General features: G+C 43.6%; 2 long non-coding RNA genes across 9 annotated transcripts in view; both read right to left on the minus strand.

The window, feature by feature from the left end:
* Positions 1-12366, minus strand: part of LOC111098116 — a 181251-nt gene that overhangs the window by 71411 nt on the left and 97474 nt on the right. The window lies entirely within an intron of this gene.
* LOC119873959 lies at positions 1294-11470 on the minus strand. Its single transcript, XR_005367086.1, has 3 exons — positions 10674-11470; positions 3238-3385; positions 1294-2709 (listed from the first exon to the last, which is right to left on the minus strand). It is a non-coding gene; the product is annotated as an uncharacterized LOC119873959 (long non-coding RNA).

A 12366-nucleotide genomic window follows, 5' to 3' on the forward strand; every position in this document is an offset into this window, starting at 1 on the left:
GGAAGAGGTGTTGAGAGGAAGGCTCTGGAGAAGAGGTGAGGCCTGAGCATGAAGAGTGAAGAGGGCAGGAAGAGAAATGGCACAACTCACGGAGCTTGGCAAATTTAGCATTTGATAGAGCAGAACATGCATGTGGGGAGATAAAGCCAGAGAGGGTAGCAAGGGCCAAGCCAGGAAGTTTAATGCCTTACCTAAAAGGTTTTAATTGCATTCAGAAAGTGATGTAGAGCCAGTGAAGGGTTTTTAAGGATAACACAAATAGATGTGTACTTTTTTTCTTTCTAAATATCATTGCAAGGACCCCCTTGAGGATGGATGGATACATTGGAGGTAGGGAGAGAGCCTGGAGGCAAAGTGTCTGTGGCCTGGGGAAGGAAGATGGTGCCAGAGTGCTGGCCATGGAGACACAGAGAAGGGACTATTAGAGAGTTACCTAAGAGGCAGACTGGATGCAACCTGGTGACTGACCAGGCAGTGCGTCCGAGAGGCTGCAAGGATCACAGGGAGGACCCAAGGATCAGGAACACAGCAGGTTTCCAGCTGGGCAGCTGACAGATGGTGTGGCCATCCACGGGGAGGTAGGGCACAGAAAGAACCACAAACAGGTTTGGGGCAACTGATGGACCAATTTTCTAGTCCTCCCATGCTGCCCCTCACATCAAGGGGCGACTTAATGTGCTCCCAGCCTGCAGGACATTTGCTCCTCCTTCATCCCCGCCAGCTGCAGGAGGAACTGCCATCTCCTCCCCCGAACCCTCCAGCTCTATACCAGTTGCAGCTAGGCTTCTTTCGAGCACTTCCTCTCCTGGCTGGTAGCCAACCCCGTCCCCTCACAGAGAGAAGGCTGGGATAGCTAAGTTGAGGGAAGAGAACACAGAAGGCCCTGTGAGAAACTCTCAGCTGCTTAAGGGCTATATGACCTCAAGCAATTCAGTTGCCCTCTCTGACTCTTAGATTCTCTATCTACAACTTGGTGATGGGCAAGAATAGTTACTTTAGACCTGTGTTTCAAAGATTTCATATAATGTATGTGGAAGTGACTCTATTAAATGTAAAATCCTGTAAGGGGAGGGAAGGAGACTAATATTTGTGGCTATATAAACTGAGATTCTCCACCTGCTGCCAAGTCCTCTCAAGGAAGATCTGAGGATCACAGAGATGGTTTTTGTGGAAGTTTCAATCATCTTCATTGACTCACAGTCCCTCTATAGTGAAAATAGGCCCTGAGAGGAGAATGGACCATTAGCATAATAATGTCAAAGTCAATATTACACAACATGTAGTAGGGTCAAAGTCACTTTAATTGGAAGAATTTCATGTTATACTGGACTGCATGACCTTCATAAGAAAATCACTCTTGTTACAAACATTTGCCTTAAGATTAATCAGAGGGAAAGTGGACTTAGTCATCACTGACAGAGAGAAAGCAAATTGAAGTCCTTCCCACCGTCCCCTATCCACTGCCAGGACGCATAGCCTGCAGCCCACCCATGCTACTCCCTTTGGCATTAGCAGGATCCCGGGCAGAGAAAATGTGTGTTTGCATCCAGAGGCAGCTTGCAGTGCACAATCTATAAGACATGAGGGACAAGATACTGGGACTCTTGTCATGTAAGGAATAATAGAGTGTCTGGAGGGAGGAAACACAGGGGAGGTCTTAATGGTTGTAGGGAGGGACAACTAAGGGTTGGAGGAAAGGTTGGGGAATAAAGGAGTGCCAGGAGCGATGTCCTTCAAATACCTAACAGTGAACTGTGTCCCCAATCCCGATGCAATTCAAGGGATGACTTAGCCAGAGTCCCAAATCTCTGTCATCCATCCTAATGCTCTTTGCAAGGATTTATATGTCCTTTAGTGAGGAAATAGCTCAAACCTCTAGCAGAACTCCATGAAGATTCTGTTTTAGAAAGCTGGGCCTCATCTGCACATAATCTCCTAGAAGCTTCCCTACTGCCCTTGGGGATTTCAAGGCAGGAAAGATTAAGGAGCAGCTAATGCCAGTCCCAGCCAAGAGATGATGAGCCAGTCTCCTTGTTCCCCTACCTCCTTCCCCCTTTTTGGTGAAGACATAGATAGGACGGCTGTCAACCTGTCTACCCAGGATAGTCCAACACACTGGTGAATGCTGCTCTCCCTTTAAGGATAAAGAGGCTCAGAGAAAGAGCCCGCATGAGCATCAACTATCTCATCCAGAAAGTATGAGAGGGAGCAAGAAGTCAAGGCCACATGCATCTGTGTGCAGAATCTTCCTACCACACTAGCAGTGTACACACACATTTGCTAAGCAGGAGAACCAGCCGGCATATTTGCCCCTTTCCAGACTGGTTTGACTCTGGTTCCTTTTCTCCCAAAACTCCTGCCTCACCCCACCCCCCAACACACACCATACATATAAACAAAAATGTATACGGTGCAGCTCCCACCGCCACCTCCACCCTCAACACCAAGTTCCAACCCAATAACTGGAAATGGCCTTCCCTGAGGAAACATGATTCTCCCCAACACCATCCCAGGCTCTGGCCCTGTGCTGGCTCAGGGAAGAGGAGACCCTGGGCTGCCCTGCCCAAAGGAGTTCTCAATGTGCTGAGAAAAGGGTCCTAGACGCATGTGACAGTGACCTGTTCTCAAAAAGCATCTCAGTTCTGGAGTTCTGGAACTCCTCCACAAAGACCCAACAGTCCTCTCCACTCCATCCTGGAAAGCAGGCACCTGGGAAGAGAGAATGCACCTGGGAAGAGAGAATGCACCTGGGAAGAGAGAATGTACCCAAGTAGCAAAGGGTGTACATGGGGAGCACGAGGGTGAAAGGGAACAAAGAGAATCCCCCTATCATCTGATTGTCTCCATGCCACTGGGGGCCTCAAGCTCCCCTCCCCTCCCCTGCCTGGCTGCCTGCTGTCCTCGGTGCCAGTGAGGGCTTAGGCACTGAAGACAGTCAGTGCGGCTGGAGGAAACCCACAGGGTGACCGCTAGTAACCCAGCTGCACGTGATGGTGGCCGGCTGCCAGTCGGCTTCCTCCCAGAGGCTTCCAGCTGGTAGCAGCTCTGAAGTCAGACAAGCGGTGGCTCCTACACTGTCCCAAGAGGACGGTAAGTCTAGGGCCTACACACCAAACCGGCTTTTAACACCCCACCTAGATAACAAACTAAGCCCAAGCAGTACTTCCTGAAGGCCTCGGGGTCTCAGGCCAGCTGGTGTGTCTAGACTAGAAAAAACAACATGCAAAGCTTACTCACCCCTGGCTGAAGCAGACAGAACAGTTCACAAAGGAGTTTCTATTCCATCATGTCGTTTCACCTGCCTGACAACCCAGAGAACAGTTTGCCAACCCTGACACTAGGCATGCCATTCAGCCGCTCTCTGCCTCAGTTACCATCTTTGCACCTTGAGGAGAATAGAAACAACCATGTCACTTTCTAGCTCTGTGTCTTTGGCCTATATTCAACTTGACTGTGCTTTAGTTATTCTCACTTGTCAAATGGGATTAAAAACAGAACCAATCTCATGGGATAGTCGGGGAAATTAAGTTAACTCAGCTAATAAATTAAGTAAGTTAAAACAATGGCTGACTGCATAGAAAGTCCTCAGTAAATGCTAGCAACTGTTATTATTTCTGTTATTATTAATCAGATGATTATTGTGGGGATTCATAAATAATAGCAGTGTTTGTTACATACCGACCATGTTTCTGGCCCTGGGCTCAGTCTTTTATAGGAAGTACCTTGTGGATAATGCTGAGTGCACTAACACATGAAGAGCCCACAGTATATGGCAGTCACTATCATAATTCCCCCTCTCCCCACTCTACAGAGGAGGAAATTGCTCAGAGGTTCAATGACTTGCCACAACAAATAAGTAGGCTACACAACAAATAAGTAGGAACACTTCGACTTAAACTCAGCTCTTGTGGGAACTAGATCTCCATGAACCTATAACTCTCACCTCCTCTTCCTACCTGGCTCACAACATTTGCTCTGTAGCTAAAACTGGCTTCCCTCGAGAAAAGCTGCCGGAGAACACATCTGCAACTCAGTTGGAAGGCACCTGGGCTGCCCTGCCCTTGCTATCAGTGCCTCCACCTCCCTTCCTGGCTTTTCGCCTTCAAGAGCCATGGACTAGGCTCTAATAGGCACAGAAACATGCAAGAGAATGAGATGGGGTCATGAACACTCCCAGGAAGCAGACCTAACTCCAACCTCAGCTCTGGTGGTATACCCAAATGTCCCTTTGCTGAGATTCTATGGTAGAGCCCATCAGAGAGAAATCTGTGAGTCCTCCCTAAATTCAGCAACACCAGTCCACAACCAGCAGCAGCCAGCTGAGGGAAGACAGGAGTTCCCCTGCATGTTTCAGATCAAAGGCAATGTTTCACAGAAGACATGACTTCTGGACTTGGGCAAGTCACTTCCCTTCTCTAGGCCACAGTTTCCTGGCCTGTCATATTGAAGGACTAGGACCCACGTTATTAGGCTCCTTAAAAGAGTAAGTGTCAGGGCACGGGGCCGGCACCCAGTACCACAAGCAGGAAGGAAGTTAGCACACAATATGCATTGCACAAATGCTCACCGAAAAGCTGAGATATGATAGCCTGGCACACTGTGGTGGTACATGGGAAAGGGAATGTGAAAACCATGGAGTAGAGAATACAGAGACGTGTGACCTCAACCTCCACGGAAGAATAAAAGCATGTTGGCCAATGTAAGTGTCTCTGACCTGGAAAACAACACTTTATTGAGACTTTACAAAACCCTACTTACTACAAAAGGGAGAGAAGCTAAGTTGCAGAAGACACAAGATGGCAGCCATACGGAGATTGAGCGGTGAGGTGACAAAGAAGCAACAGAGCCGTCTTTCTATCATGACAGCCAAGTATTCACGGCATAGGCTGGCCTCTGTCCAGGAACAGGCATGCACTGAAAAGAACCCAGGAGCAGTGGTGTGCCCGGGGCTGCCGTGTATCTGCTCACAAGGGGCAACTGCTAAGGTTTCAGAACTTTTGCAAACTGGTTGTTAAAGATTATTAAAAATTGTATGAACTAAGGCACCTGGCTGGCTTAGGCAGAAGAGTGTGTGACTCTTGATCTCAGCATCATGAGTTTGAGCCCCACATTGGGTGTAGAGATGACTAAAACAAAACAATTGTATAAACTTACAGTTACATAAATCATATTAAAGACAATGATAATAAATCCTCAAAACTCATCACCTTCTAATTGTTTTACTATATTTTTCTACCATCTATGCTCTTGAGGTTATTTATATCAATGGTATCTGTATGAAGAAAATATTGTATCATAGTGTGCTACTGCATAGCTCTTCCCAAGTCCACCTTTAGTGATAGATAGTACATTGTAATTCGAAATCAGCCAGAGAGTATTTATACCACAGAAGTGGTGCAAACCTCCAAATTGTGATCCTTTCCCTGCCCCAGAGAGCCAATTGTTAGACATTTACCAGCATACCACTGACAAACAGCCTCCCCACTGTTCCAATGCCTTCAAGGGAGTGGGATTTTGTGAGACTCCAAGTCGTGCGGTGTTTAATGCTTAGGTTGTATTTTCTCTGTTAATTAAATCTCCTTCCACAATTTTGTATTAAGAGTGCTTACAAGGCATATCATGAAGCTAATAGTCCCACAAGGAGTGAAAGGGCACATTTCTGCAATGACTTATATGATATGGGGGGTGCTCCATGAAGCATGCTATTAAAATGAGGTTACACAGGAAGACGCAAAAGAAGAAGAAGAAGAAGAAGAAGAAGAAGAAGAAGAAGAAGAAGAAGAAGAAGAAGAAGAAGAAGAAGAAGAAGAAGAAGAAGAAGAAAAACTTAGAGCCTTTCTTTGTCCTTCCTTAGTACTCCTGCAAGTGTTCAGTTCAATAAGCAGTCATTCCATGATGACCATAGTCAAGGCATTAGGCCAGTGGGAGAAGGAATATATATAGTTCTATTCTCAGGAAACCTGCAGCATGGTGAGGGGAGCGTGCTCTCCTACCATCAGATTGAGGCTTACACTGATGTCCCTATTTTAAATCATAGCTCCTGTCCCCGAGTAGCACATCTAATCTCCCTCACTCCCATAACACTTGTCACTTTCTAGCATACTATATAACTTATCTTTCATGATTGAATTTATTATCTTTCTTCCTCCTCTAGAATGTAAGCCCACAAGCACAAGGATTTTGGTTTGGTTTGTTTAATGTCCCAAACATGGTAGACCATCAAGAAATATTAAATATTTTTTTATATTTATACCTAATTACTAGAAACCCAACTAAGCCAAATTCTAACTTCTTCTTCTTCTTCTTCTTTTTTTTTTTAAAAAAAGCAGGCTTTGTGCCCAGTGGGAACATGGGGCTCTATCTCACAACTGAGATCATGACCTGAGCTGAAATCAAGAGTCAGACACTTAACTGACTGAGCCACCAATTGCCTCAAATTCTAATTTCTGCTCTACCACTTACTATATGACTCTAGGTAAGTCTCTACACCTCTTTAATTTGGGCAATGAAAAACCCAAAATTCAGTGAGTCTCTACTAGATGTTCCAATTAAGGCATGTCTGCTACATCCCTAGCCACTTCTACAGGAAACTGTCTTTCTGCAGCCCCCAGCTCCAGGCAGCCATGCTCTAAATTCCACCTTGAAGCCATCGGGCTTCTTTCAGACTCTCAACTCTTCCCTCCTGCCATACCAGCATGAGCACCTGACCCCAGTGCAGCCAGAAGCTTATCATATGGCCCAGAAAAAGATCTGCCCAGATAGAGAAGACTGAACCAGCCCATTCTACTCCTAAGAATTTAAATTGGTAAATATAAATAGAATCAGGCAGTATACAGAAGCTTACAGGTCACAAGTTTGAGAGAAACTGGAGAGGCGATGAAAAGCCATAAATGAACCAAAATAGAAGTCAGCAAAAACACATGAGGTAGAGAAAAGGCACAGAGGATACAGAGAAGAATTCAGTTTGTAGAAAAAAGACAAGTGGGCAAAGAGAAGCAGACCTACAGGACTGTGAGTGTGGCATTTCCTGGGGAGCACTTTAAAGCGAACTAATGTTTATTTAGCTCCCACTGCTTACCAGGCACTATCCTAAGTGTATGTCACTTTATCTTTGCTACAACCCTGTATCATGCCCATTTTGAGATAATGGAGCTTTCAAAAAAGTGATTTTTTATGTGTTTCTTCTTTCACATTGAGAAGCCTGAAATTCCACTGTAATTCTCTTGGAGTTCCAGTCTTGATCCCAAGCTCCAGTATGAAATAGAATATATGGGGAACTCCTCAGTAATATTCCTTCCCCTCTTCTAATCTCTAGGAGCCCAGGAGACACTAAAAGCTGGCAACAAATTTGGCACAAGCAGAGCTGAGAAGTTCCCCAGGCACTTTGGAGAGTACAGGGACCTATAACCTGGGGCCCACTTGAAGTCTAGGCCTCGGAGGGATGCTGTGATGCTGTGGCTGCAAGACATACAGACAAGGTAACTCAATCCAACTAGATGTAATTCTCAGTGAGCTCTCATTCTATTCTGCATCAGATGACAGATGCAGATGACTCTTTGACATTAAAATGCCTGTGACTCTTCCCTATGCCTTGTGTGCCCACAAGCCACCAACGTAGGCCAGGATGGCCATCATTTACATATTTCATGACCCTGACTATCTGCCAAAGACAAGAAAGCACACCCTTCTATATGTCCCCAAAGTGGGAAGAACTAGATATAGCTGAGTAATTCTACTGCAGCCAGTATTACAGCATGTGGCATTATCATGTCATTAATGTCTTCAAAATTCATGTAAATCCAACAGACCAAGTTTACACCTTAAAGCTAGGGGAAGGCCCTGTAGCTTATACAACCACTCATCAGAGGACTCTATCTTCACATTTCCCCAACCTTCAGTGCCATCCCCAATGAACTGACTCAGTTCACCAGCTTGGGCTTATGTTCCTGGCCCTTCGGCTTAGTCAGTAGTGCCTTACTGTCCTGCCGGATTTTCTGGGCTCCACCTGCAAGTTTGAGCCATTTTGTTAGTTCTCCTTAATACCAGTCAATCCATGTTTTTAGCAGTGAAGTTCTCTTGAATCCTCAACTTCTAAGGGACCAAGAGACTGAACAATCCATAGTCATAATACATTTTCCACTGAAGGTATAAGCTGTCCTAAAGAAGTGACTGGGTATGCAGAGAAGGATTATGCACAAAGATGCTTATTGAAGCACTGTTTATAACAGCAAAACACTGGGAATAACCTAAATGCCCAGCAAATGAGAATGTTTATAAATATGAATCATCTACTGATGGATATACTGGTTCTGCCTGCCAAGTTCATCAGAATAAAAAGAAAAGACAAGCTCAGATTATTCATTGTGGTGGATTAAAGTGGCAGCTTGACTATCACTGTGGGCCTCAGTGTGACTTGCTCTCATTTTGTTTGCCTTACAATTACACTTTCCCCACTGGATTCAGTTGGCTTATGCTGGGCACTTCTATAGCAAGCATTTCTACTGGGCAGCCTATATATGAGTGGACAACCTTTGTCAGTACATTAGTCCTCAATCCAATCAGCTGTGTTTAGGGGAGCAAGCAGTGCTCCTCCCAAGAAGGTTGCTCTGATCTCAAATGACTCTCCCTTCAGTCTGTCTAACTCAATGGAATATTTCGCAGTTTTCAAAAACGGTATTTACCAAAGGTTTTTAAATACCTGAAGAATATGTAGGAAATATTGTAAAGTTTTAAAATATTATAAAATGTAATCTATCGTCTAACACATGCTACAACATGGATGAATCTTGAAGCCAATATGCAAAGTGAAATAAGCCAGTCATTGGGATGCCTGGGTGGCTCAGTGGTTGAGCGTCTGCCTTTGGCCCAGGGCGTGATCCTGGAGTCTCAGGATTGAGTCCCACAACAGGCTCCCTACATGAAGGCTGCTTCTCCCTCTGCCTAGGTCTCTGCCTCTGTGTGTGTGTGTCTTTCATGAATAAATAAATAAAATCTTAAAACAAAAAAAAGAAAAAAAGAAGCCAGTCACAAAAGGACAAATAACATATGATTCCACTCATTTGAGATAGCTAGAGTAGTCACAATTATAAAGAGAGAAAGAAAGTAAAATGGTATTTGTGAGGGGCTGGCAGGGAGGTAGGTAATGAGAGTATTTAAGGGGTTTACAGTTTCAGTTTTGCAAAATGTAAAAAGTTCTGGAGACGAATGGTTGTGATGGTTGCACAAAAATGTGAATATACTCAATACCACTGAACATGCTTAAAAATGTTAAATGGCAAATTTATATCTACTGTACCCCAATTTTAAAAGCTGAATCTACAATATCATTTCAAGTATGTCTGTGTGTGTGTGTTTGTATGTGTAGGCCCAGGGGTCCACCTTTGGTAATGGGGAAAAGATGCTAATATCTTCCCAAATGTTCTTCCTTTAACTAGCACAAGGATTGGCAAACCGTGGTCCTGCAGCCAAATCTAGCCTCCCATCCATTTTTCTAAATAAAGTTTTACTGGAATACAGTCATGCCCATCATTTACATATTATCTATGCCTGCTTTTGTGCTACGATGGCAGAGTTGAGTAGAGAGACAGTATTGTCTAGAAAGCCTAAAATATCTACCATCTGGTCCTTTATAGAAAAAGTTTACCAACTCATCTTTTACTGTGCACTGAAAGTCCATATAGAGGCCAGAAGAATGATCAAAACTTTAGTGTGGGTTCCAAGTCTTATATTTCAAACCAGAGTCCACAAGCCTCAAGATTCCAGAGTTAGCATGTCCTTTCTATTTGACTGTTCTCTAACTTTTCAACAGGCTCAAAGCCTTCATTCTAGACTCTCAGGACCCCCAGGACTCAGGATCTGGACTCTATAGGTGAAGGAGACAAAGGGAAAAGAGGCACTTGTGCTGGATCTGATTTGTTCTCTTTCCGGAATTGCATTGCCCAACACCTTCTTCAGCACCCAAAACTTGGGATACACTAAGAAGTGGTGGAAAGGACGTCACATCAAACTTGCAAACATAGAGTTTAGAAATCTAGAAGGGTATGTACCAACAAATTCACTGTGCTGAGTTGTGGGGTTATGGATAATTTTTAAGTTCTTCTCTATAAATTTTTATATTTTAGGATTTGTTACAATGAAAAAGTATTTATGATCAGAAAAAAGTTATTTTAACATTTTAAAAATTATTAAAAAAAACAAATAGGAGCATGATAGGTTGAAACCCAGGGAGAATCATATGGGAGACATTTCAGCAGGGTCAAAATCTGGGTAACAATTAGCCAATCTCAGTTTGTTTTCTTGACCTAAGCTCTTTTCAGAGAGAGCTGAAATCTGGCAAGCCCGATATTTTCACGGTATGGTAGCCACATGGCTCAGAAATTTCATTTGTGCTGGCACTCTCTGATCCCCTGAGAATTCCTGTGCCTTGAAGGCCTTTATTTATAAGCAGCCTCCTAAGCAACCACATACCTTTTTTCTCTGTTTGGCTACAGGTTTTCTTTTCAAAGATCGCAGACCTTGGTTCTGCAGAGCTGAAAAAGTCTAGACAAACCTGGGTTGGTCATAGGCTCTGCTGCTTAGCTGAACTTAGACCAATTACTAACCCTATTATCTATAAAAGGAAGTAATCCTACCTCTGGGAAAAGAAGAAATTGTCCATTCTTCTGCCTACTTACCTCCCTCTTCTCCCAAGAGGACCAAACACTAATCTGAACTGTGGATAGCGACTAGAAGGGTTCAAAGCTCATTGAGACTGGTGGGTCTCTTTTCCTGCTTCTTCCCTGAGGTAAGAGTGATCAGAGGAGCAAGGCCTTCTCCCATATGGAAGGAGGCACAGCCATCTTGCACTCATTCTTTTGATTTCCTGTAAAGTAGCTGGTCACAGAGGGTAACATCTGACAACTTGGGTTTAAATCTAGGGAGAGGAAAAAGAAGTTCAAAAACCTTGCCTTGCCTTCAGCACAGAGGTTTGCACAAGTTTTTGACACAAGGCTAGATGTTTTGTTCATTTTATAGAATCAAGACATGCTTCTTAAAAATTTTGATACAATGTTACCTTAATCCATTAACCTCCACCACCACTCCTTCCAATATCTACCTCACAGAGGACTAAATAAGACAAAATGGGATAAAGAAGCTCATAAAAAGCCAGGTACGTAGCAAAAGCTTAAATCAAGGAAATTTTTCTTTCTCATATTCCTTCTTCTCTTTACCCCTCTGTCCCTCCTCCTCTTTCTTCATTCTGGTGTTAGAATCCTTCCTCTAATCACAAGAGCATTTATCACACTGAATTATAAACGTCAAATTTATTATCCTTTGAGTGCCTAGGAGGACAAAAGTATATTTTTCTTATTCACCATTTAATTTCTAGAGCCAAACACAATGTCCAGTATAGAGCAGCTACTCATCTAATATTTGACAATTTGAAAGAATGAATAAATGGAAAAAATAATGACTAATCACCCTAATTCTCTAAACCTGTTCCTCCCATACTATTTCCTATCCCAGGTAGTAGTAATTCAATCTTTCCAGTTGCTCAGGCCATACATACAGTTATCCTGATGTCTCTCTTTCTGTAATAATTTATATGCAATCCATCAGCAAATCCAGTTGACTTGAGATATATCCAGAATGTAACCATTTCTTACCACTTTCACTTTGACCATCACTGACAGGGCCAATATCTCCCCTAAAGTTCATTTCTAATACAACAGGTGGAGTGATCCTTTAAAAATATTGGTCAGGGGAGTGGTGTAGTCAGTTCAACGTTTGACTGTTGGTTTCGGCTCAGGTCTAATCTCAGGGTCATGAGATCAAGCCCCGTGTCTGACTCCACGCTCTGTGAGGAGTCTACTTGAGTTTCTCACTCCCTTGTCCTTTGACCCTCCCTACTATGCTCTCTCCCTCTTACTGAAATAAATAGATATATCATTTTAAAAATAAGTAAATAAAAATATTCATCAGGTCAAGTTACTACTCTGCTCAAAACATTTCAGTGGTTCCTCGGTTCACACAGAAGATAAGCCAAAGTCCAGTTCCCCTAGCCTGAAAATCAGCTTTCCAAGACCACTCTAGATACCAAATGTCTTACTCTGGTTTCCCCATCAGAAGCAAAGTCTAAGACAAGTACCTGTCAGGGAGCAAGAATGAGGAGCTAGAGGGAAAGAAACGGTGAAAGGAAAAGCCAAAGTGTTACTGAGTTGGTCAATTCAGTTGAATAACCAGAGCTGAATCCCACCAGGACCTTAATCCTACTAGGAGGCATATAGAATGTGATACGGAAGAGAAATTACCTGAGAGTAGGATGGGGGTATGGCATTTATCCATCAGCTTCCATTACCCATTGTCAAGAGTTGCCACATAGGGTAT

Source organism: Canis lupus, chromosome 11, assembly GCF_011100685.1.
Source record: "Canis lupus familiaris isolate Mischka breed German Shepherd chromosome 11, alternate assembly UU_Cfam_GSD_1.0, whole genome shotgun sequence".
Lineage (NCBI taxonomy): Eukaryota > Metazoa > Chordata > Mammalia > Carnivora > Canidae > Canis > Canis lupus.